The following is a 27,092-nucleotide window of genomic DNA, read 5'->3' as shown; positions in this document are numbered from 1 at the left end:
CAGCCTCTCCCCAGCCCGGGTCCCTCAACTTAACTTTCAGAGGGCCAAGGGTACGAATCCATCCTCCCCAAAAATCACACGGCCTAACTGGGATGATCCGGCAGTCGCCAGGTTCCTCTTCATCACCTGCAGTGAAGACAAAAAAAAAAAAAAGCCAAAGTCAGGAGAGGCAATAAGTAACCCATCGGCCAACACCAACTACTTTCCCAACCCCCCACTTAATCACACACACCACAGGGTTACGCCTACCTGCTCATTCCAGAGTCAGACCCTGCGGCCATCATCACTCATGGTACCTGAGACGGCAAGACACACCAAATTAGCATAGCAGTCATGAGAAGTCACCAGCCCCATGCTCCTCTTCCCTAAGCCACAACTCACCTCAAATGCTCATCCCATTCCAAAGGTAGCCCACACAGCACCTGCAAAAGAAAAAGGTAAATGTTTAATTAACCACCCAATTAGCTAATCAAGACCTACCCAGCCAACAACCACCTCACCTTCTCAAACTCCTCATCGGCCTGCGGCTTGGCTCCTCCGAGGCTGCGTGCACCACCTGCAAAAACCAAAGCACAAGACGCATGCTGAGACACCGCCCGAAACCTCAGCCCGCCCGCACCGATTCCCAACTTGCTCTCCTTTACCTCAGCCGCTCACATGCCCCACCTGTGCCGTCAACAGCTTGCCACATCGAGGCCTGTGTACCACCTGCAAAACACAAATGACAAGGGATGCTTCCAACTCTGCTAACAATACAACGCTACCAAAGAAATGATTGCTTCAACCCCTTAGTCACAGCTCACCTTGCCCGAGTCGCCTCCGCTGCTGATAGCCCACTTCGCTCCTTGCTTTGCACCTTCAGAATAAAAGAAAAAAAAGAACCCTTATGAACTAGTCATAGAGCCACCAGCTGCATCTTCTCTCTGACTCCACTCACAGACCCACCTCCTCACGGCGCTCCGCTCCCCTCCTCCGTAGCTCTGGTGCACGCATCTTGTCTCTCCGCATCTGAAAGAGAAACCCATATTGAACGAGTCAGCCTGGATGCAGAGCAAGAGCTTAACAACTCCAGCTACAGCAAGCCATTTTAAAAAAACAAAACAAAAAAAAAAAACCAGAGCCAAACTTTAAGCCCATCACATGCAAGCCTCAACACCTTACAGACTCAAATCTGCTTCGCCACCCCTCAAGAGCCTCTGCCACATGGCTACAATCAATTCCATAAAAAACTCTCAACATTGCTGTCCACACAGCCCACCAATGCCTACTCAATCCCAGATGACCGTACAACCCTTGCCTAAACAATTAAGGCAAATCAACATTTCACCCTTAGACTCTTATTGCTGTTCCACCTACCCCTGACTCTACATCCCCGGGCAGAGCAGCTCCAAGCCAAACACACCTGTGCACAGACCAACACAACACAGAACGGTACAGACAAGGTGATTCAAAGAGAGAGAAAACTCTCAGCAAGAAGGACTCCCGGACGGGAGGTGCCATCCGGCAAGATGACCTACGGCGTCCAAAACACTGAGGCAAGGAGGCTCTACGGCAGACCCCGAGGAGTCCGACGTAACGGCCTGTTAAAAGACAGCACTGTCAAAACCAAGAGGATGGATGTACAAGAAGCCTGTCATCAAGACCTAGGAACGTCAAGATGCGGGGAAGAACTCCCAGTCCAAGAAAATGGATGGCTAGAGAGCGGAGCTGCCGACGCAGCCCGGAAGAATGCCACGAGAGAGGACCGACCGGAATCTGCCGAGACCGATCCGTGCTTTAGAGCTGCAAATGCAAAAAAAGAAACGCTCCAATGGCACTGTGCCGATGAGTACGGGCATTCGAGACCCTAGGGACGGCGCCTAAAGCGCGTGCCACGCTCCCCCGGCGCAAAGCGCAATGAGGACATTGAGACCCGCAAAAGGTCTAAGGGACAGAAGACAGACTACACAAACTGCACACCACCGCAGACAAAGGCTGGAACTGCCCTGCCCGTCACACGCTGGTCTCGTGCTGAAAAGCAACCCGCTCCCTTCGCCTGCCCAAACGGCACTGCTCCTGGACGGGCCTCTCTCCTGCGCTACCTTTAAAACCCCTCCCTGCAATTCTCAGCTTCGTTCCTCCCTCCCAGCCTCTGCCCAGCCCTGGTCCCTCAACTTAACTTTCAGAGGGCCGTGGGTCTCAAACCATCCTCCACAAAAACCACACAGGCTAACTGGGATGTTCCTCAAGGTGACACATTGGTCTTCAACATCTGCAATGAAACAAACAAACAAAAAAATCAGAAAAGGGAGTAAGCATCCCGCCGGCCAACGCCAACTACTTGCCCAACTCCCCCCTCCTCATAAGCACCACCGTGTTTGCTTCCCCGCTCGTTCCAGCTCCGCTACTTGCCCACAAAATAAAGTCAAGCCCCAAGGCTTGTAATCTACGAGGGGCCTGCCGCAAGCTGCAAAGGTTCTAGGGACAACACGGCGTTCTGTGGGCAATGAGGAAAGGTGACGAGGCATCCCAGAGCCTGAAAGGCGCTGTGCCTCCTGGCCCTTCTGCTTTCTTCAGAAGTACTAAAACTCCATATATGGATGCATACAAGATGTTCACTCTAACCCCTGCTAAACAACGTCATCGTCGGTCCCGTTAAGAGAGATATCAGCAACTTACACAGCATACAGCAGAACTGGTGAAATAAAACAAGGTTCCGTTTTCAATAAAGTTGGGAATTCCAGGAAAACACAATGCATGAAGAATTAAAAAAAAACCCAAACAAACAATGCATACTATTAAACCAACTTTCTACCCCTGAACACTCAAAACAAAATTACTGACCTGAAAAAAAGAAGGGAAAAAAAGAAAAAAAAGCTGCACACAAGTGTTACTTTCTACTACACATGCTGCCAAACCTTAACCGGTCCTGAAGGTCTTACCTCGAGCAGACACCTCTTCCCAAAGAGCTGAGCCAGCTCAAAAGCTGCAAAGGACTCAAGGAAGAGCTGAGCACCAACACCAGAGAAACCCAGGAGCACAATGAGCTCCCTCAGCAGAGGCTGTGGCTCAAATACCCCGAGCCTCCGCCCACCACCCTTCCCACAATCCCCTGGGAAAGGGGAAGGGCAAACCACCAGAAGGTATAAAGTCAGCTGGAGGAGCAGCAGGAGCGTTCTTACCTGCCTTAAATTTACAGTAAGCGAGACCCTGAACAGAGAAAGCGACCTTTACTGGCAATGACGCTACCTGCTCCTGTACTACAGCTACAACTATTGCATCGGCAACGTGACCGGGTAAGGAGTTAAACTAAATTTTTCTGAGGCGTAGACAGAAAAAGATAGATGTGCCTCTAAACTAGGTAGGAAACTAGCTCATTAAATGCAATAACAATGTAGTTATTAAAATCACATCAGTCGGCGGCGAGGCCAGCAGACGCAATGGTAAGTCGGCGGCTAAGCGCTACGTTGAGGCGGACCGGGAGGTTCCCGAGGCCCGGGAGCCCCGGGGAAGAGCAGAGGGACGGTGCAGAGCCGGCAGCTCTCGTAAGAGAGGCTGACGCGGCGTGGGCGTTGCCAGGGGTGACTGCGGGAGATTTAAATGGCCCTGAGGAGCGCCAGCGACCAAGAGCGTGGCAAACAGGGCGTGGCGTGTCAGGGCGTGGTGCGGCAGTTTGCGCGGCAGTTCGGGCAGGTAGGGCGCAGCCCCCCCCTTCCCAGCTCGAGAAGGCTACTGAAGCGGTGGACGTCGGCCTCAGAAGGAGACCCCGATATGGCTGCCGCTCGGGTGAAAGCCGTTGCTAGGAAAAACGTGGCGATGCAGACAGAGCTCCCGTGTAAATGTGCAGCTGTCCAGGTCTCTGGCTGCAGGGAGTGCCTGAGTCTATCAGAAATGATGGAGGTCAGCGGGGACGCCTCTTGTGTGAGCTGTGACCAGGGGAGTGATTTGCTCAGCCTGGTGGTAGAACTGAAGGAAGAAGTGGAAAGGTTGAGGAGTATCAGGGAGTGTGAGAGGGAGATAGATTGGTGGACCCACACCCTACCGTCCCTGAGGCAGACGCAGCAGACGGAGGCTCCGTGAGAAGCGGAGGTTCCCCTGCCCCCTTGCCACCAGGCAGGAGGGGACCTAAGAGTTGGAGGGGAATGGATACAGGTCCCTGCTCGGGGAGGCAGGCGAGTCCCCTCCCGGTCTCCCTCACCTTCCCGGTTGCCCCTACGCAACAGGTATGGGGCTCTGGAACTTGAGGACCGGGTCAGTGAAGATCAGGGTATAGGTGAAGCCCTATCCAGGGAGGTGCCTAGGCTCAGTCGGGCAGCCCCACGCATTCTCGCAGCCTGTGAAAAAAGAAAAAGGAGGGTAATTGTCATAGGCGACTCCCTTCTGAGGGGGACAGAGGGCCCAATATACAGTCCTGACCCGTCCCACAGGGAAGTCTGCTGCCTCCCTGGGGCCCGGGTAAAAGACATTACCAGGGAACTCCCGGGTCTGGTTCGGACCTCTGATTATTACCCATTGCTGGTTGTGCAGGTTGGCAGTGATGAGATTGCAGGGAGAAATCCAAAGGCAATCGAAAGGGACTTCGGGGCACTGGGGCGATTGGTGGAAGGAGCACAGGGAGTGTTTTCCTCAATCCCTTAGTGGCAGGGAAATATACTGAAAGGAACAGGAAAACACACCTGGTTAATATGTGGCTCAGAGGCTGGTGCCGTCGGTGGTGTTTTGGGTTTTTTGATCGTGGGGAGTTTTACGTGGCACCGGGCTTGCTAGCGACAGATGGTATCCAGCTATCTCAAAGGGGTAAAAGAATCCTCGCTCGTGAGATGGCGGGGCTCATAGAGAGGGCTTTAAACTAGGTTTGAAGAGGGTAAGGGATAAGACTAGGTGCACCAGAGATGAGCCTGGGGGCAGCGTGCCAATATTAGGGGTGGATTCGATAGGCCAGCACAAATGCATCTATGCCGATGCACGCGGCACGGGCGATAAACAGGAGGAGCTGGAAGCCATCGTGCGGCCGGATAGATATGACTTAGTCGCCATCACGGAAACACGGTGGGACGACTCCCGTGACCGGAGCGCTGCGATGGATGGCTATAAGCTCTTCAGAAGGGATAGGCGAGGTAGAAACGGTGGTGGGGTGGCTCTCTCTGTTAGGGAGGGTTTGGACTGTACGGAGCTACACGATTGTGATGACAAGGTGGAGTGCTTATGGGTGAGGATGAGAGGGAAGGCCGATAAGGCAGATATCGTGCTGGGAGTCTGTTATAGACCGCCCGACCACGTTGAAGAGACGGATGAATCGTTCTACAAGCGGCTGGCAGTAGTCTTAGAATCGTGTGCCCTTGTTCTCGTGGGGGACTTCAACTTTCCAGACGTCCGCTGGAAATACGCCACAGCAGAGAGTAAACAGTCTAGGAGGTTCCTGGAGTGCGTGGAAGATAACTTCCTGACGCAGCCGGTACGTGAGCCCACCAGGGGAGGAGCCTTGCTAGATCTATTGTTTACGAACAGGGAAGGACTGGTGGGAGGTGCGATGGTCGGAGGCCGTCTTGGGCTTAGCGACTGTGAAATGATAGAATTCTCAATTCTTGGTGAGGCAAGGAAGGGGGTCAGCAAAACCACCGCTATGGACTTCCGGAGGGCAAACTTTGGCCTCTTTGAGGCACCGGTTGAGAGGGTCCCTTGGGAGATGGTCCTGAAGGGCAAAAGGGGTCCAGGAGGGATGGACGTTCTTTAAGAAGGCAATCTTAACGGCTCAGGACCAGGCTATTCCCCCGTGCCGCAAGTCAAACCGCCGAGGAAAACGACCGGCCTGGCTGAACGGGGAGCTTTTGCTAGGAGTCAGGAAAAAAAGGAGAGTTTATCAACTCTGGAAGAAAGGGCGAGCAACTTGGGAGTACAGGGATCTTGTTAGGTCATGCGCAGAGGAAATTAGAAAGGCAAAAGCTCAGCTAGGACTAAATCTGGCTGCTGTTGTAAGAGACAACAAAAAATGTTTTTACAAATACGGTAACAGTAAAAAAAATCCCAAGGAGAATATCTATCCTTTAATGGATACAGAAGGGAACATTGCCACCAGAGATGAGGAAAAGGCTGAGGTACTTAATGCCTTCTTGGCCTCAGTCTTTAATAGGGAGACCAGTTATCCTCAGGGTACTCTGCCTCCTGAGCTGGAAGATGAGGATGAAGAGCAGAATATAACCCCCCTTAATCCAAGAGGAAATAGTTAGTGACCTACTACGCTGTCTGGACGCTCACAAATCTGTGGGACCAGATGGAATCCATCCAAGAGTACTGAGGGAACTGGCGGAGGTGCTTGCCAAGCCGCTCTCCATCATCTATGGGCGATCCTGGTCAACGGGGGAGGTCCCAGAGGACTGGAGGCTTGCCAGCGTGACGCCCATTTACAAGAAGGGTCGGAGGGAGGATCCGGGGAACTACGGGCCTGTCAGCCCGACCTCGGTACCGGGGAAGATTATGGAATGGCTTGTCCTGAGAGCGCTCACGTGGCAAGTCCAGACGAGCAGGGGATCGGGCCCGGTCAGCGTGGGTTTACGAAAAGCAGGTCCTGCTTGACCAACCTGATCTCCTCCTATGACCAGGCGACCCGCCTAGCGGATGAGGGAAAGGCTGTGGATGTTACCTACCTTGACTTCAGCAAGGCCTTTGACGCTGTCTCTCATGGCATACTCCTTGAGAAGCTGGCGTCTCGTGGCTTGGACAAGTGTACTCTTTCCTGGGTGAAAAACTGGCTGGATGGACGAGCCCAGAGGGTTGCGGTGAATGGGGTTAAATCCGGTTGGCGGCGGGTCGCTAGTGGTGTTCCCCAGGGCTCGGTGCTGGGCCCGGTTCTGTTTAATATCTTTATCGATGATTTGGACGAGGAGATCGAGTGCACCCTCAGCATGTTTGCAGACAACACCAAGTTGGGAGGCAGGGTCGATCTGCTTGAGGGTAGGAAGGCTCTACAGAGAGATCTGGACAGGCTGGATCGATGAGCCGAGGCCAATTGTATGAGGTTCAACGAGGCCGAGTGCCGGGTCCTCCGCTTCGGTCACGGCGACCCCGTGCGGCGCTATGGGCTTGGGGAAGAGCGGCTGGAAAGCTGCCTGGCAGAGAAAGACCCGGGTGTGCTGGTTGACAGCCGGCTGAATATGAGCCAGCAGTGTGCCCAGGTGGCCAGGAAGGCCAACGGCATCCTGGCCTGTACCAGAAATAGTGTGGCCGACGGGAGCAGGGAGGTAATTGTTCCCCTGTATTCGGCACTGGTGAGGCCGCACCTCGAGTACTGCGTTCAGTTTTGGGCCCCTTGCTACGGGAAAGACGTTGAGGTGCTGGAACGTGTCCAGAAAAGGGCAACCGAGTTGGTGAGGGGCCTGGAGCGTAAGACTTATGAGGAGCGGCTAAGGGAGCTGGGGCGGTTTCGTCTGGAGAAAAGGAGGCTGAGGGGAGACCTTATCGCTCTCTACAACTACCTAAAGGGGGGTTGTAGCGAGGTGGGTGCTGGTCTCTTCTATCAGGTGGCTGGAGATAGGACGAGAGGAAATGGAGGTCCCTGGAGGTATTAAAAAAGTGTGTAGACGAGGTACTCCAGAACATGGTTTAGTGGGCATGGATGATGGTGGGACTCGATGATCTTGAAGGTCTTTTCCAACCTCAATGATTCTATGATTCTACATGCCGAGGAGACCCTCTAAAGCCAGGGGATGAACTAAGAGAAGGGGAAAAAAAAAAAGACATAAAGAAAATTTAAAAAGCATCAAGGTATGTGACAAACAAGAAAGAATTAAAAACAAGGGATAGACAGCTTGATAAAAGTAGACACGCAAAGAAAATTTTAAAAGCGAGCAGATAGAATACAGGAAAAAAGTAAATAATAGAGACAAAAGCGTGTAGAAGTGAACACAAACAAAAATTCAAAAGTGAAAACAGGAAAAAATGAAAAAATAGCAAAACCCCCTAAATAGACAGAGACAGAGAGAGAAAATTTTAAAAGCAATGGGATACAGGACAGACTAGAAGGAATTCAAAAATAAAGACGGTGAACTGGCTACAAGTAGATGAGGAAAGAAAATTTAAAAGCGACAGAGCACAGGACAGACGGGAAATAATTAATAAACAGGGAGAGAGATCATGATTAAAGTAGACATAGACTGAAAAATGTATAAGCGAGAGGATACAGGAAACGGGAAAAAAATTAGGAAATAGGGAGAGAAAACGTGATAAAAGTACACCTAGAAACAAAATTTCACAACAAAAAGAATTATGAGAGTACAAAATTGAAAATTAGGGACAGCTAACTAGATAAAAGTAGACATAGAAACAAAATTTAGAAAGCAACGTAATTCATGACAGACAGGAAAGAACTGAAAACCAGGAACAGGGATCAGAGTAGAAGGAAACATTGAAAGACAATTTTAAAAGTGACGGGGTATATGGAAGCAAGGGAGGAATTAAAATCTAGGGAAAGGGAGCGAGATAAAGGGAATTGTTGAAAGATAAATTAAATAGCAAAGGGGTATAAGAAATATAGGGAAGAAATAAAAAATCAAGAAAGGAAGCCAGATAGAGGGAGACATAGAAGGAATTTTAAAAAGCAGCTGAGTACAAGAAACACAGACAAGAATAAAAACACAAGGACGAGGAGATGGATAGAGGACAATGTAGACAGGAAACTTAAACGGCGATTGGGTACAAGAAGCAAAAGATGGATAATAATTTAAAAATAGGGACAGGGAGATGGATAGAAGGAACCATAAAAAGCAAAAAGTGATGGGGTACAGGAGAGAGAGAGGAATTTTAAAAAGGGTTGGGGCATCAGAGGGAGGGAAACATAGAAAGAGAAATTAAAATGCAACTGGGTACAAGAAACATGGGAAAGCAGTAAAAAATAGGAGCCACAGAGAGGGAAACGTAGGAAAAAAAATGTATAGATGAAGTGGTACAGGGCAGAGTTGGCAGAAGAGTAACAAGTTTTGGAGAGCCAGGCAGGCAGGTGGGCTGGTGGAGGGAGAGGCGGAAGGAGGGACAGGCAGGGAGGCGGACAGAGATCTGGGGAAGGGCGGCAGAGACGGAGCGGGATGCACGCGACAGAATGCGTGACTCTCCGCAGCTCCCGACGCCGGTGGGAGACATTCACCGCCCCGATGCTTTTCTCTCCGCCTCGGCGGCAGGTGCCTCGACGCTCCTCTCCCGTGAGGCTTCCCGGTGGCTTGTGCGCGCGGCTGACGGAGGCGCCGTGCGCTGCTGGCGCGCTCTGCCGGGGATGGCTCGGAGGGATACTTCCTCGCCGCGGGGGCTGGCTGTTCCTTGCTGGACGTGGCTGCCTGCGGGACCCCCTTGGATTCCCTCCTCGGATGGTTCACCTTCGTCAGCTCCCTCAGGTGGGTGTGCCTGGGCAGACCCTTCCCCAGCTAAAGGGAGGGATTCAAAAATAGGGACAGTGAGCTGGATCGAGGGGGACATAGAAATAAAACTTAAAAAGCAATAGGGTATGAGGCAGATAGGAAAACATTAAGAAATAAAGGCAGGGAGACGGACTGGGGGATACATAGAAACAAACAAGAAAGCAGCAGGGTACAGGAAACAAGAAACAATTTAAAACCAGGGACAGGGAGGAAGAGAGAGGGAGAAATAGAAAAAAAATTCAAAAAGCGACGGGGTACGATTCACATGGGTGCAAATTAAAAAATAAGGCCGGGGAGCTGGGGAGAGACATACGTATAAAGAAAATTTTAAAACTGACAGGGTAAAGGAAAGAGTGAGAAGAAATAAAGAGGAGGAAGAGGAGGGAGCTAGATAGAGGGAGGCATAGAAAGAAAGTTTGACAAGAAATGAGGTAAAGAGCAGAGGGAGTTTCCTGGTTTTGGCTAGAACAGAGATAATTTTCTTCCTAGTAGCTGGTATAGTGCTGTAGTTTGCATTTAGCATGACAATAATGTTGATAAAACAGTGATGTTTTAGTTGTCACGAGGCAGTGTTTATACTAAGTTGAGGACGTTTCAGCTTCTCATACTGCCCTGCCAGTGGAGGCTGGGAGTCCACACAGCTGGGACAGCTGACGCAAACGAGCCAAAAGGGTATTCCATAGCATATGATGTCCTGCCCAGTATATCAACTGGGGAAGCTGGCCAGGGGATGCCGCAGCTCGGGGATTGGCTGGGCACCAGTCGGTGGGTGGTGCGAAAATGTTTATTTGTTAATGCGTGTAAGTCCTGGGAGTGAGTCTGCTCCGGGGCTCGGTGCCCGTACGCTCGCCCTTCCCCTGGGACAACTTGGCAGTTGTTACTGCGGCAGCAGATACAGAGAATGAAAATACAGCGTTGGGGAGCAAGAGAGAGGAACAGAAAGAGAAAAATAAAATGAGGGAGAAAGGCTGAGGAGCAGAGAAGGAAAAGTACAGGGAAAAGGACAGTGAGACGGAGAAATCAATAAAAAAGGGATGAGGAGCCCCGCAGGGACGTGGCAGAAGAAACACAGGGTCAGGGAGCATCACGCAGCCCTGCTCGCCTTCTCCCTCGGCGCAGTCGCGGCCCGGCAGAGCTCGGCAACTGCTCCGCTCCTCCCTCGGCCTCTCTGCAGCCAGCCAGGGCAGGGCAGTGCTGGCCCCTCTGCAGGCAGCCACCCCATTAGAGGCAGGGGCTGTCACCATCATCCTCACTGCCTGCACCTGAGGCTCCTCCAGCCCTGGCCCACAGCTGGAGCCCAGCAGGACCACCAGGGGGCCATCACCCGACCCCCACAATGCATCACCTCCTCCCCTGGACTCCCTCACAGCCCCTCGCTCTGTGCAAAGGGAGCACAAAGGAGACGGCGAGTGTTTATGCAGTCATGCGTGTAATAAGTTCTGGGAGCGAGTCTGCTCAGGGCCGCCAAAGCTCCCCCTGCCCCTGGGACTCCTTGGCAGTCAGTTGGTTGGCTTCTGGGCTGATGAGCTGGTGGGCAGAGGTGGAGGCTGCCAAAAATGACCAGGGTGCTGCACGCTAGATGAGAGGATAAAAGTGGCAGCCTGCTGGAGAGTGGGGGTGTAATCAGAAAGCATGAGGCAGAGAACGGGACAGCGAGCCCGACAGGGATGGAGAAAGACGCAGCAGGGAGAGGAGGAAGAGAGAACGGGACAGTGACTGACAAGGAAGGATGGGGAGCAGGATGGAGATGCAGAAAAAAACTGGTGTAGGCAGCATGACAGAGAGGGAGTTAAAAAGAACAAGGGTGCGCAGCTGGACTGAGAGAGATGAGGAAAGAAAAAGTGACAAGAAACAGGGCACAGACAGAGGAATGAAACAACAGGGACTCAGGACAGCAAATGATGGAGGGAAGGGGCAGGAGGGTGGGAAACAACACAAAACAAACAACATAGCTACACACACTACAGGGAAGAATTAAGAAGGGGTAACAGGGAGGAATTAAGGAAGAGGGACAGAGAGCTTGCCAGAGAGAGGTGAAGAAAGGCAAAAGATCGTACGTGTGACAGGGCAGACAGGGAGGAATTGAGAAACCAGGGACAGGGAGCTGGACAGAAAGAGAGGAAGAAATAAAACGGGAAAAAGCAACAGGCCACAGGGCAGAGAGAGAGGAATTGATAAATAAAGGACAGGGGACCAGACAGAGCATGATAGAGAACAGAAAAAACCAGCAGTGGGCTACAGGGAGGAGGAAGGAATTAAAGAACAGGGAGTGGGAGCCGGACAGAGACATAGAGAAAGCAGAGGGGGAAGCAATGGGCTAAAAGACATGTAGGGAGGAAGTAAAAACTAGTGTCAGGGAGCCAGGCAAGAGAGATGGGAAAAGACAAATACTGTGGGGCTACGAGACAGAGACTGTGGAGTTAAAATGCAGAGAGGGAGCCCAACAGAGAGAGGGGGAGCCCAACGGGGGGGGGGCAACAGAGAAGAGGGGACCAACAGGAGGCGGGGGGCAACGGGGAGGGGGGCAGCAGAGAGAGGGGGAGCCCAGCCGAGACAGGGGGAGCCAGGGGGAAGTCCAGACATGCTATGCGGGCCAGAGGGAGGAATTAAGAACTGGGGACAGGGAGCCAGACAGAGAGAGATGGAAATCGCGGGGAATAGCTCTGGGCGCAGGAAGGAGGAGGAATTAATAAATAGGGACAGGGAGCTGGACAGAGAGGGTTGGAGAAAGGCAAAAATATCGGCATGGTACAGGGCAGAAAGGAAGAATTTAAAAATGGGGGCAGTGAGACTGACGTAGAGAGATGGAGAAAAGAAAAAAGCGACGAGCTATGCGGAAGAGAGGGAGGAATTAAAAAACAGGGCCGGGAAGCAAGAAAGAGCAAGGTGGAGAGCAAGGTGGAGAAAGGCGAGGGGGAACCCGAGGGTCAACAGGACAGAGTGGGAGGAATTAAAAGTGAGGGACTGGGAAAGGAGAGTCAACGAAAGAAACAGAATCACAACGTGCTGCAGAACCGAGAAGGAAGAAACTGAACAACGGGGACGGGGAGCCAGAGAAAGAAAGAATAGCGATGGGCTACAGGACAGAGAGGGAGGAATGAAAAAATAGAGATCGGGGGTTGGACAGAGAGAGATGGAGAAAGAGAAAATAGCCAGGGGCAACAGGGCAGAGAGAGGGGAGGGAGGAAGGAAAAAACAGGGATCCAGAGCCAAACACAGAGAGAGACGGCACAAGAAAGTTATAGCGACGGGCTACAGGGAGGAGAGAGGAATGAAAAGAGAGGGACAGGGGGCCAGATGCAGGGCGACACACACGGGATGTATAGCAACAGCCAGAGGGTGGAGAGGGAGGAATTAAAATGGCGACAGGGAAGCAGAGGTGGTGGTGGTGGGACAAATAAGGGGCAGGGGGAAGAAAGACAGGCTGCGGGGAAGAGAAGGAGGAATTAAAAAAATTGGTATCCAAAGCTGGACAGAGAGACAGAGAAAGAAAAAAATTGAAAAATAGTAAGAGGGAGCCAGCTAGAGATACAGAGAAAGGACAAAAACGCGATGAGCACCAAGACAGAGAGGGAGGGATTTCAAAACGGAAGGGACCGGGAGCCATGCAGAGAGAGACAAAGGGAAGATAGCGGCAGGCTGCAGGGCAGCGAGGGAAGAATTAAAAAGTAGGTACAGGGAGCTGGACAGAGAGCAACGGAGAAAGAAAGAAAAAAACCCCAAACCACCCTGCAACAGGCTACAGGGCAGAGAGGGAGCGATTAAAGACTCAAGCCAGGGAGCAGGATAGAGAATGCAAAAATAGCAACGGGCCGCAGGGCAGAGAGGGAGGAATTACAAAACAGGGGCGGGGAGCTGCACAAGAGAGAAATGAGGAAAGATCAATAACAACATTGTGCTACAAGCCGAGAGGGAGAAACTGAAAAATAGGGACCGAGAGCCAGAAAAAGGAGAGACAGAGAAAGAACAAATCACAGTAGGCCACAGGGCAGAGAAGGAGAACTTTAAAGAGCGATGTGTACAGGGCAAAGAAGGAGGGAATTTTTTTTTTTTAAGTAAAAACAGGGAGCTGGACAGAGAGACACCGAGAAAGAAAAAACAGCAATGGGCTACAAGACAGACAGGGAGGAATTAAAAAATCCTGGTAGTGAGCCAGAGAGAGAGGGAGCGCGCAAAAGAAATGAAATTGCAATGTGGCACAGGGCAAAGAAAGAGAAAATTGAAAAACAGGGCCTGGGAACTGGAAAGAGAGAGCCGGGGCGGGGGGGAAGCTGCTCTAGGGCAGAGAGGGAGGAATGAAAAAACAGGGGCAGGGAGCCAGAGAGAGAGAGAGACGAAGAAAGACAACTTGAAAAGCGGTGCTCTGCAGGGCAGAGGGGGAGGAATTTTAAAAAAGAAATCAGGATCTTGAGCTGGACCGAGAGAGACAGAGAAAATTAAAATGTTGATGGGTACCAGGGCAGAGGTGGAGGAAACAAAAAACAGGGGCAGGGAGGCAGATGGAGAGACTGAAAGGGGCAAAAGTCCTGACAGGCTTCTAGGGAGAGAGAGAGGGGTGAAATAAAAATGAGAAAGAGGAGACTTGGACAGAGAGAGACAGAGAAAGAAAAAAGGCTACAACGAGCTATCAGGCGTGTATCAGGCAGAGGAGAAGAGTTTAGAAATGGGGACAGTAAGATGGACAGAAAGGAAAGAAGCAACGGGCGATGTGGCAGATAGGGCGGAATGAAGAAAGAGGAATGGGGAGCCAGACAAACAGAGATGGGGATAGAAAAATATAGTGACGGTCTAGGGGGCAGAAAGAGAAGACTTAGAAAACCAGGAACAGGAAGCAAGAGAGAGTGACATGGAGAAAGGAAAAAATACTGATGGGCAACAAGACAAAGAGGAGGGAATTCAAAATGAGGGGCTGGGAGCAGGATAAAGACAGATGGAGAAAGAAAAAGATGCGTGATGTGCTGCAGAGCCAAGAAGGGAGACCTTGAACGACAGGGAGCCAGACAGAGTGAGCCAGAAACAGCAAAAATACCGATGAGCTGCAGGACAGAGAGGGAAGAATGCAAAAATAGTGGCTAGGAGCAAGACAGAGAAGGAAAGAGTTAGCTATGGGCTACAGGTCAGAGACAGAGAAGACCTAAAAGATGGGGACAGGGAACTGCTCAGAGAAAAACGGAAAAAGGAGGTACAGGGGAGGAAAAAATGGGGTAAGGGAGGGCCCGGGACGCCCAAGAGGAGTGACAGGGCCCTGAGGGCCCAGGGCTCACCGCAGCTTTCGCTCTTGACGCTGCCGGGAGAATTTGCCAGTTCAGCTGCTTCTTTCTCCTCCTCTCCTCCCTTCCTCTTCTGTTAACTCCGGTCGCTTGGCTATCCTCCACCTAAGAGAATACGCGGGTGTCTCACAGCTGTTACGAGACAAAGCTTCCTAGACGCGTAGTCTCGCTCCCTCGTGCGGTACGCGCAGGAGTAGGACGGAGGGAGAGAGAGAAAGAAGGCAGGAAACGAGCCAGAAAGATTGAGGAAAAACGAGACGGCAATCATGACAAAGGGATGGAGAGATAAAAACCAGTTCCGGGATGAGAAAAAAAGCCAGGGAGCAGGACAGAGGGGTATAATGCAACAGCGAGCTGGGCAGGGGCATATAGCGAGAAACGATGGAACAGGCAGTATGGGTACGTGCAGACAAAAAGTTAGGGGGAGGATGGAAGACAGAGAGAATAAGAGAAAAGGGACAGGGCATAGATGGAGAGAGGAATATTAGAGACAGAGAGAGGCGGAGAGTGATAGGACCGAGGCAGAGAGATGGAGAAAGAAAAAAATTGGTGATGGGCAGCAGGCCAGAGGGACAAGGAAAGACAGGAGGAAGGACAGCTGGATATAGAAAATAGGTAAGAGACAGAGAGCCAGAAAGTGGGATACTGCAAAAGAGAGCGGGATGGGGATTGGGACGCTGGCATAGGGAGGCAACGAGAGCAACAGAGAAAATGGGGACGGAGAGTGGGACGGAAAGCGAAGCAACAAATAATAGGGCCGGGGAGCAGGATAGAGGGTGAGAGACAGTGAGGGGGGGACAGGTAAGACAACAGATCATTAGAGAAAGAAAATGAAAGGAACAGCACAGAGGGTCACAGAGAAAAAGAGAGGGAGAGCAAAAAGGAAAAAATAAGATGAGGGAGAAGGACTGAGCAGCAGAGAGAAAAAGGACGGAGACAGAGAAAACAAAGACTGGAGGCAGAACAAAGGGAAAGATTGACAAGGACAGGGAGCGGGATAAAGGGATGGAAAATGAAGAAATAGCGATGGGCAGCAGGATAGAGCAAGAGAGAGGAAAAGAGCAAGAAGAGCAAAATAAGGACTATGACAGAAAGATGTAGAGAGAAAGACCAGGGCACGTCATAAGGGTAGAAAGAAAAAAAGAGGGATGGGGAGCAAGACAGCGTGATAGGGAGGGAGAGGGATGCGAGGATACGGCACAACACAGGCATGGGGAAGAAGAAAGAATGACACGAGAGAAAGTGGGGGATAGGGAGCAGGAGAGATGGAGAACGAAAAAATGGCAATGTGCAGAAGAACAGAAATATAAAAAATTAAAAAATGCTTATAGGGAGCAGGACAAAAGGACAAAGCAAGAGGAAAAATCAACGGGCAGAAGGATGAATAACACACAGCAAGATACTGGGGGAGTGAGAGCGAGGGAACACGCAGCAGGACACAGGGATGAAGAAAGAAAACATAGGGAGAGGAAGAAAAGCTGAGTAATCAACAGAGAAGGGGGGGAAAAGGGAACTGGACAGACTTGGGCAGCAGGACAGAGACATGGAGAAAGAAAAAACAGAGACAAGGACAGAGGGATAGAGAGGCAAAGAGAGGGAGGGGACGGAGACAGCGGGGTGTAAACAGAGAGGAACGGCATGTGGTACGCAAGATAGCAGAGCGAGAGGTACAAGGAACCAGAAAGAATGACAGAGAAGAAACAAGGGGGATGGGGACCAGGTCAGAGAGCTGGAGAAAGACAAAATACTGATGGGGAGCAGGATGGGAGAATGGAGCCAAAAGAGATGAATGGGAAACAGGGCAGTGGGATGCAGACAGCAAAAATAATGATACGTACCAGGACAGAGAAATGAGGGACAGGGAACAGGATAGAGGAATGGAAAGAAAAAAATACTAATGAGCAACAGGACAAAGGATATAGAGCAAAAGGAGGAAAAAAGGAAGGGGGAAGGGAGAAAGTAATGGGGATAGAAAGCGCGATACACAGAGAGACAAAAAGCAGGACAAGCAACGGGACTGGTGGCAGTGGAGGGAACCAGATGCAGATTAAGAAAGAGATGGAGGGGGGGAAAAAACAGACAGAGATAGAGGAAGAAAAAGTAGGGGCAGAGTAGGGAAAAGAGAAAAGAAAAAAGGGACACCTAGCTGGACAGGCAGCTATAACTAGAAACAAGGAGACAGGCAGCGGGACAGAGGGATAAAGGCAGAAAAAACTGTGAGAGGAAGCAGGATGGACAGTGAAACAAAAAAAGGGGCAGGGAGCAGCACTGAGAAATGGAGAAGGAAGCATTAGGGGCAGAGGGAGGAAAAGGCAGGTTGGAGGAAGGACAGAGAGCAAAAGAGAACGACAGAACTTGGACAAAGAGTGGGAGAAAGAAATACCAGTGACGAGCAGCAGGCCAGAGGCAGAGGTGGCACAGGGAAGGAAGGACAAGAGGAAGGAGATAGGGATACCGAAAACAAGCGAGGGACAGGGTGCAAGAAAATGGATACAGAGAAAAAGAGAGGGATGGGGAGAAGGACACTGGGATAGAGAAAGAACGACAGGAAGAATGATAGGGAGATGGAGCCAGAGGAAAAACAGGGACCAAAATCAGGATAGAGAAATGGAAACAGAAAATGAGGAAAATTAGGGTTGGGGAGCGGGACAGAGGGGTGGAGAGACAGCAAAGGACTCGAGGATAACAACAGAGAAAGAGGGAGGGAGAGAGGGAAGGAGGGACGGGCAGCAGCACGGTGGGATGGAGAAAGAGAGGCAGGGGGAGTGGGGCAGAGAAATGGAGAAAGAAAATACAGTGATGGGGAGCGAGACAGAGGAGTAGAAAGAGAAAAATAAGACAAGGGAGAAGACCGAGGAGCAAAGAGAGAGGAAAGGTCAAAAGAAAAGGTCAGATAGGTAGGGAAATCAAGAAAGAGAGAGATGGAACAAGAAGATGTAGGGTCAGTAAACAGGACAGAGATGGGGGTAGAAAGAGAGAACAAACAAAGGAGGAGTGACAACTATGACAGAGCACAGGGCATACAGACAGAGACAGAAAAAGGACAGGGAATGAGAAAGAAAGAAAGGTTCAGATCTGTACAAAGAGATTAAGAAGTGGGGGGGGGGGAAAGCAACGGGCTAGAGCAGAGAGAGGTGAGGAGGAGAAAAAAAGGGCCAGGGAGCGGGACAGAGGAGGAGAGAAAGGAGAAAAGGGAGAACCAGGTGGACAGGGAGATATAGCAAGAAACAACTGGGCAGGCAGCAGGATAGAGAAATAAAGATGGAAAAAGATGGGGACAGGAAGCGGGACAGAGGAACAGTGAGAGGAAACAAGGGGCAGGCAGCAGGACAGCGGTGGAGAAAGCAGCATTGGGGCAGAAGGCTAGAAAGAGAAAAAAGAAAGACAGAAAGCAGAATGCGGGATGGGGTGAGGGGGAAAGAAGGACAAGGAGCAGGACACAGTATCAGACAGGAACAGTGAGCGAGACAAGGTGATACAGAGAGGAAAAAAAGGGCCAGGGAAACAGGACAAAGTGAAAGACAGGCAAAATTAAAAGACATGGAGCAGGACAGAGACAGAGTGAGAAAAGATAGCGGCAAGGAACAGGACAGAGCATCAAAGAATAAGAAAAACTGCAGAGGGAATAAGACAGAGAAATGGAGAGGGGAGACAAGGAGAAGGACACAGAAAAGGGCCAGGGTGGGTAGGATCCAGGGAACTACAGGCCTGTCAGCCTGACCTCAGTACCGGGGAAGATTATGGAGCGGTTCGTCTTGAGTGCGCTCACGTGGCACGTGCGGGACAACCAGGGGATCGGGCCCAGCCGGCGTGGGTTCATGAAAAGCGGGTCCTGCTTGACCAACCTGATCTCCTTCTATGACCAGGCGACACGCCTAGTGGATGAGGGAAAGGTTGTGGATGTTACCTACCTTGACTTCGGCAAGGCCTTTGACGCTGTCTCTCATGGCATACTCCTTGAGAGGCTGGCAGCTCATGGCTTAGACAGGTGTACTCTTCGCTGGGTAAAAAAAACTAGCTGGATGACTGAGCCTAGACAGTTGTGGTGAACAGGGTTAAATCTGGTTGACTAACGGTCACAAATGGTGTTCCCCAGGGCTCGGTGTTGGGCCAGTTCTCTTTAGTATCTTTATCATCAATGATCTAGATAAGGGGCTTGAGTGTACCCTCAGTAAGTTTGCAGATGACACCAAGCTGGGAGGGAGGGCTGCTCTACTTGAGGGTAGGAAGGCTCTACAGAGGGATCTGGACAGGCTGGATCGATGGGCCAAGGCTAATCGCATGACGTTCAGTGACGCCAAGTACCCGTTCCCATGCTTCAGTCGCAACGACCCCGTGCAGCGCTACGGGCTTGGGGAAGAGCGGCTGGAAAGCTGCCCGGCGGAAAAAGACCTGGGGGTGCTGGATAATAGCTGGCAGAATATGAGCCAGAAACAGTGTGGCCAGCAGGAGCAGAAAAGCGATTGTTCCCCTGTGTTCGGCACTGGTGAGGCCGCACCTCGAGTACTGCGTTCGGTTTTGGGGCCCTCGCTATGGGAAAGACATTGAGGTGCTGGAATGTGTCCAGAGAAGGGCAACTGAGTTGGTGAGGGGCCTGGAGCATAAGTCTTATGAGGAGCGGCTAAGGGAGCTGGGGCAGTTTAGTCTGGAGAAAGAGGCTGAAGGGAAACCTTATTGCTCTCTACAACTACCTAAAGGGGGGTTGAAGTGAGGCGGTGCTGGTCTTTTCTATCAAGTAACTAGAGATAGGACGAGAGAAAATGGGCTGAAGTTGCGCTGGGGAGGTTTAGATTGGATATCAGAAAAAATTTCTTTACTGAGATGGTTGTCAGGCATTAGAACAGGCTGCCTAGGGTAGTGATGGAGTCACTATCCCTGGAGGTGTTCAAAAAACAGGTAGACGTGGCATTTTGGGACATGATTGGTGGGTGTGGTCATGTTGGGTTGATGGTTGGACTTAATGATCTTAGAGGTCTTTTCCAAATTTCGTGATTTGATTCGATTTGATTCTATTCTAGGGAGCAGAACAGAGATGTAGCAAGAAAGGAAAAAAGGAAGGGAAGGAGAACAAAGGGAGAGAGAGACAAGGACTGGAAGAAGGACAAAGGGATGGAAGAGGAAAAAAATAGTGATAGGCTGCAGGACAGAGATGGAGAAGTTAAAAAAAAGACACAGGGAACATGACAGAACGAGAGTGAGAAAAAAGGGACAGAGAGCAGGACAGCACTGGAGGAAAAAACAACTGTGATAGGCAGTGAGAGAGAGAGATAGAGGAAGAGAGAAAAGAGAGAAGGGACAGCTAGCAAGGATGTAAGAGGAAATAAAACAGAGAAATACAGAAAAGATAGCAAGAGGAAGCAGGGCAGAGGGACAGCAGTAGAAGAAAAAAGGGACAGGGATCTGGACAGATGGAGAGAAAAAAGCAGGAGGAACAGATACAACATGATATGATGGGACAGGAAGTAAGACAGAGTGACAGATGAGAATAATGACAAGAGATAGAGAGAGACTGTGAGAAACACAGGAGGTCGGAGAAAGAGAGGTATTAGGACCCCTGCAGAGAAATAGAAGACGTAAATAGAAAGAGTAGGGAGCACCACAAAGGGTCAGAGAAAGAGAAGAGCAGGAAGAAGAACGGGGACAGGGAGATACAGAATGAAAAAAAACCCCAGATATTATACACATATTATCCAGTAACCAAGCCCATTTCAGAGTTACACGCTATCTGAGCCCATTTCAGTGCCGCGCCCGAGCCCATTTCAAAGTTACACACTGCCCGAGCCCATTTTGGCGCCGCACACTACCCGAGCCCATTTCAAAGTTACACTGTAGCCGAGCCCATTTCGGCAGCGCACCGCGCCCGAGCCCATTTCGGCGCCGCACCGCACCGCGCCCGAGCCCATTTCGGCGCCGCACACTACCCGAGCCCATTTCGGCGCCGCGCCGCGCCCGAGCCCATTTCAAAGTTACACTGTAGCCGAGCCCATTTCGGCACCGCACCACGCCGCGCCCGAGCCCATTTCGGCGTCGCACACTACCCGAGCCCATTTCAAAGTTACACTGTAGCCGAGCCCATTTCGGCAGCGCACCGCACCCGAGCCCATTTCGGCGCCGCACACTACCCGAGCCCATTTCGGCGCCGCGCCGCTCCCGAGCCCATTTCAAAGTTACACTGTAGCCGAGCCCATTTCGGTGCCGCACCGCGCCCGAGCCCGTTTCGGCGCCGCACCGCACCGCGCCCGAGCCCATTTCGGCGCCGCACCGCACCGCGCCCGAGCCCATTTCGGCAGCGCACCGCGCCCGAGCGCATTTCGGCGCCGCACACTACCCGAGCCCATTTCGGCAGCGCACCGCACCCGAGCGCATTTCGGCGACGCACCGCGCCCGAGCCCATTTCAAAGTTACACTGTAGCCGAGCCCATTTCGGTGCCGCACCGCGCCCGAGCCCGTTTCGGCGCCGCACCGCGCCGCGCCCGAGCCCATTTCGGCGCCGCACACTACCCGAGCCCATTTCGGCGCCGCACCGCACCGCGCCCGAGCGCATTTCGGCGCCGCACCGCACCGCGCCCGAGCCCATTTCGGCGCCGCACACTACCCGAGCGCATTTCGGCGCCGCACCGCGCCCGAGCCCATTTCGGCGCCGCACCGCGCCCGAGCCCATTTCGGCGACGCACCGCACCGCGCCCGAGCCCATTTCGGCGACGCACACTACCCGAGCCCATTTCAAAGTTACACTGTAGCCGAGCCCATTTCGGCGACGCACACTACCCGAGCCCATTTCAAAGTTACACTGTAGCCGAGCCCATTTCGGCAGCGCACCGCACCCGAGCCCGAGCCCATTTCGGCGTCGCACACTACCCGAGCCCATTTCAAAGTTACACTGTAGCCGAGCCCATTTCGGCAGCACACCACGCACTAGCAAATTTCAAAGTTACACAGTACCCGAGCCCATTTCACAGTTATGTAGCTACAGCACCAATTTCAAAGTTGTGCAATTACTAGAGCCAGTAATGCGCACCCTTTCTATTAACCCATCCGCAGCTACATTTACCTCGAGGTATCTACAACTCTCCCTTGGATGCCTAATTCTAATGAACACTTTCACTTACTTAAACAGCTAAGTTGATCTATGGGCACTAAACACACATGCTTCGCTCTGCACTTGCCTTTGTGATTGCCATTAGTACTGTGACTCTCACAAGGAGACCTAATTACCTGCCTTTTTTTCATTTTATTTTTGTTTCATTTGGTCCATTACTGACTCCACGTACATTCAGCTGTGTCAGTATTTACAGTCCAATTCTACAATGTACTTTTACTACAATGTATAGAAAAGAGTTATGGCCGCATTGGTCAAATATTTGCCACTGTTAGTTTCACTCCTCTTTTAATCATTATTTTTACAAATACATTTAAACTCCAAAACTTTAGCATTACCTTAACAAGAATTGCCACTATATACTGCCTGCAATTCTCTACGGAGTGGTCTTTTCCACATTCCTCGCTCCCATTACGTCTGTCGCTTCACGTCCAGGGGTCTTCCTCCCCGAGGTGACGTTACCTCCACGATCCCTGTTCCCAAGCTGAAAACGAGTGAGCTCTGCTCATCTTGACAGACTGTCCACTTCCACACCTAGGCACAAAAATAAAAATTGAAAAATATCATTACATCACAAACTACAAAGACCACCCAAAGATTTGAGAAACCCACCACGGAAAAATACAGTTACACTCACCCACTTCACAACCCTGGCCTACTCGATGCTGGCTATCTACTCCAACTCCACCCCCCCCCCCCGCAAAATCCTCAACTGTGTTCCAAAGACCATCCGCTGAACAAAATAATTCCCTGTGCTAAGTGGCAATTACCACATTCCAGGGCAGCGCTCCATGGGAACACTATTCCCGGGAGCCTTGAAAAAAATCGCCCTGCCTGTGAAAACCCTGGCCTGAGCCGGACCCCGGTCCGAACATTGGCGATCAGCATCGCCTCATGGAGCGGCTAGGACCAGGGGGAAAAAAAAGTGGGAGGGGGGGGCCGGAACGGGATGGGACGACACCAAAAACCAACCTATATCGCAGCTGGGTTTTTTTAATTCTAATTTTTTTTTTTCTCTAATTCCCTGAAAAACATCTCAACTCTACATCCAACCTGAAAGGAAAAAACATAAAAAGGCTAAACCACATAACCCTACAAGGTTACACATGTTCGCAACACACCACTCATTCAGATCGCATATATGCCAGCCCTCAACTCTCAAATCATCCATGCAACTGCCCACCACCATCAAAGGGCCATCACCCTGTGCCTGCGGCACCGGGGGACTCAAAAATTGCCCTACCTGCAAAAACCCTGGGCCGAGCCCACTCCCCTTCCAAACTACCCTTCCGTTACACCAATGTTTCAACACACACCATCATCTCCACCATCCGTGCATTTTCAACCCGATACTTAGCTTTCACAGTGCCACATGTCACAGTCCAACCTCCGTAGCAGCCATGTCACCTAAACACAAGGTTCCTTCAAGCACCTCGTGCCCTGTCATCGCCTGCAAAAACAACACACAAAGCTTTTTATTAAGACACTTCATCCTTGAGAGAGAAGTCCTCCACCGCTCCCCTCCCCTGCTTCCCACCTATTCCAAAAATAACACATTCTCACAGTCAGTGTCCTCCATGGCACTTGAAAAAACAGAGCATCACAAACACAGAGCTGTCCCAAAGTTACCGATCGCTCCGAGGCCCGTCACGCTGCTACTCGGACCTCGAGGCCTTGACTGTTTCTAGAGGCTTGCCACAAAGCATCCGCATAAACAATATGAACCATTGCCCAGTTACTGCCTTACTCTATGCTAGTTCACAGTCCAATTGCGATCCACTCAACTCCTTGCTTGCAAAGAACCCAAAGTCATTAAGCTTTCTATGCTGTCTCTACAATGACATACGATACACACACAAACATAGAGCCATGCAATTCGCGTGCAACTATAACGCCATACAAGGCAGTACTCTTATCTCAGTCAAGACAAAAAAACTCAGAGCACTGCCATACCAGACAAAACAGGACAGGGCCAATGCAAGAGACTCTCAGATGACAGTCAATACGAGTGCAGACCAAAACAATACAAAACCAATACAGACCCATAGAATGCAAGGCAGTCTCAGATGGCGCTCAATACAAGTACGGAGCACTGCAATACAAAACACAATGCAGGGCCATGCAAAGCGAGACAGTCTCAGATGGCAAACAATGCAAGTACAGAACACTACAACACAAACCAATATCGAGCAATACAATGCAAGATAGTCTCAGATGACAGTCAATACAAGCACAGAGCACTACAATGTCAGAAAAAAACACAATAAAGGTCATACAATGCGAGACAAGTCTCACGTGACAGTCAATACAAATACAGAGCAAAACAACGCAAGACAAAGGCAAATACAGATCAATGCAAAGCAAAAAAACCCGCAAAGCACAGCAAAGCAAAGCAATCTCATAGAGCCACCGGCCGCATCTTCCCTCCGACTCCACTCCCGGACCCACCTCCTTACGGTGCTCCGCTGCCTTCCCCCGTTGCTCTGTGGCACACATCTTGTCCCTCCGCATCTGAAAAAAAAACCCATATTGAACAAGTCACCTGGATGCAGAGCAAGAGCTTCACCACTCCAGAGGTCTTGATTCCATCTACGAAGACCATCTGGAGTCCAACTACAGCCTGCCATTTAAAAAAAAAAAAAAAAAAAGAAACCCAACCAAAAAAAGACCAGCGCCAAACTTTAAGCCCATCACGTGCAAGACTTAACACCTTAGAGATTCAAATCCGCTTCACTGCCCCTCAACAACCCCTGCCACACGGCTCCAATCGTCTCGGTAAAACACTATCGGCACGGCTGCCCACACAGCCCGCCAACGGCTACTCGAGCTGAGATGACTGTACAACCCTCACCTGGACGGTCTAGGCACATCAACATTTCACCCATAGACTCTTATCGCTGTTCCACCTACCCCTGACTCTACATCCCCAGGCAGAGCAGCTCCAAGCCAAACACGCCTGTGCGCAGAACCTCGCCACGTGGAACGCTACCAACGAGGCGATTCAAAGAGAGAGAAAACTCACAGCAAAAAGAATGACCTCTGGACGGGAGGCGCCGTCGGGCAAGACGACCTATGGGGCCCGCAACCGTGAGGCCGGGAAGCAATACGGCAGACCCCGAGGAGTAAAACGTAACGGCCCTTACAACATGGCACTATCAAAACCCAGACGATGGATGCGCCAGAAGCCAGGCGTTTTAGACGTAAGGACGTCAGGATGCGGGGAAGAAGTCCCAGTCCGAGAAAATGGACGGCAAGAGAGCGGAGCTGCCGACGCAGCCCGGAAGAACGCCGCAAGAGAGGACCGACCGGAAGCTGCCGAGACCAATCCACGCTTTAGAGCTCCGAACGCAAGAAAAGAAGCACCTGATTGGCACCGGGCTGATGAGTACGAGCATTCGAGACCCCAGGGACGGCGCCCAAAGCGCATGCCACGCTCCTCCGGCGCCAAGCGTGACGAGGACATCGAGACCCGAGGAAGGTCTAAGCACAGAAGACAGACTACACAAACTACACGCCACCGCGGACACAGGCCGGAACTGCCCTGCCCGGCACACGCAGGTCTCACGCTGAAAAGCAACCCGCTCCCTTCGCCTGCTCAAAGGGGACTGCTTTGGGACAGCCCTCTCTCCTGCACTAACTTTAAAACCCCTCCCTGCAATTCCCAGCTTCGTCCCTTCCTCCCAGCCTCTCCCCAGCCCTGGTCCCTCAACTTAGCTTGCAGAGGGCTGACGGTCTGAATCCATTATCCAGAAAAACCACATGGGCTAACTGGGATATTCCTGCAGTCGCCAGGCTCCGCTTCGTCATCTGCAGGTAAAAAAAAAACAAACAAACCACCAAACCAACCAACCAACCCACCCAAACCAAACCAGAAAAGGGAGTAAGCATCCCATCGGCCAACGCCAACTGCTTCCCCGACTTCCCGCTCCTCACAAGTGCCACCGCGTTACGCTTACTCGCTCATTGCGGAGTCGGACCCTGCGGCCGTCGTCGCTCGTGGTACCAAAGATACAGAGAGACACGAACGTGAAGAGTCGCCAGCCCCACGCTCCTCCTCGCTAATCCACAGCTCACCTCAAACGCTCATCCCATTCCAAAGGCGGCCTGCACAGCGCCTCCAAAACAAAAAGGAAAGGCTTAACCGAGGGGCCACGTAATACTTTGCTATTCAACACCGACCCGGCCGACGACCGCCTCACCTTCTCGGACCGCTCGTCGGCCTGCGCCTTCGCCCCTCCGAGGCTGCGTGCGCCACCTGCAAAAACCAAAGCAGAAGACGCATGCCGAGACACCGCCCGAAACCTCAGCCCGCCCGCACTGATTCCCATCTCCCTCTCCTTTCCCTCGCCCGCCCCGCCTCTGCCATCGACAGCTTGCCACGTCGAGGCCTGCGTACCGCCTGCAAAAGGCAAACGACAAGGGACTCTTCCAACTCTGCCAACGATACCACACCTCAAAAGGAACTGTTGCTTCACCCCTTTAGTCATGGCTCAGCTTGTCCAAGTCACCTCTGGTGCCGAGATCCCGCTTCGCACCTTCAAAATAAAAGAAAAAACCCCAAACCTATAAACTAGCCATAGAGCCACCGGCCACATCTTCCCTGCAACTCCACTCACAGACCCACCTTCTTGCGGTGCTCTACTTCCCTCCTCTGTCACTCTTCGGCACGCATCTTGTCCCTCCTCATCTGAAAAAGAAAATTACTGAACAAGTCACCTGGATGCAAAGCAAGAGCTTAACAATTCCAGAGGTCTTGATTCCATCTAGGAATACCATCTGGAATCCAACTACAGCCTACCATAAAAAAAAAAAAAAAAAAAAGGCCAAACTTTAAGCCCACCACATGCAAGACTTAACACCTTTAGAGATTCAAATCCCCTTCACTACTCCTCAACAACCCCTGCCACACGGCTCCAATCGTCTCCGTAAAACACTATCGACGTGGCTGTCCACACAGCCCGCCGACGGCTACTCGAGCCGAGATGACTGTACAATCCGTGCCTAAACGGTCTAGGCACATCAACATTTCACCCGTAGACACTTATTTCTATTCCACCTACACGACTCTACATCCCCAGGCAGAGCAACTCCAAGCCAAACACACTTGCCTACTCACACGCAGGGGGCAGGGAAGAATGGCCAGCGCTCGCCAAACAGGGGTTCAGGGAGGAAATGCCCACACCCACCGACTTGGGGGGGGTATGGGTGAATATAAACCACTGCAGACAGGCAGGAGGAGCAGAAGAGAGGAGACACCGACCGACGGACACGCCGGAGCACGGTGGGGGGACATATGGACCAAGGGACAGGCGAGGCAGGGGGAGACACCGACTGACGGAC

At 51.5% G+C, this 27,092-nt stretch overlaps 1 long non-coding RNA gene across 1 annotated transcript; it reads right to left on the bottom strand.

Moving 5' to 3' along the window:
* LOC128147948 (uncharacterized) lies at positions 1-25,862 on the bottom strand. Its single transcript, XR_008237145.1, has 3 exons — positions 25,827-25,862; positions 250-296; positions 1-126 (listed from the first exon to the last, which is right to left on the bottom strand). It is a non-coding gene; the product is annotated as an uncharacterized LOC128147948 (long non-coding RNA).
* Between the last annotated feature and the right edge of the window lie 1,230 nt (positions 25,863-27,092).

The sequence above is a fragment of the Harpia harpyja genome, chromosome 11, assembly GCF_026419915.1.
Source record: "Harpia harpyja isolate bHarHar1 chromosome 11, bHarHar1 primary haplotype, whole genome shotgun sequence".
NCBI lineage: Eukaryota > Metazoa > Chordata > Aves > Accipitriformes > Accipitridae > Harpia > Harpia harpyja.
Note: the sequence above shows the minus strand (reverse complement) of the source record. Positions and strands in the feature narration are given on the sequence as shown.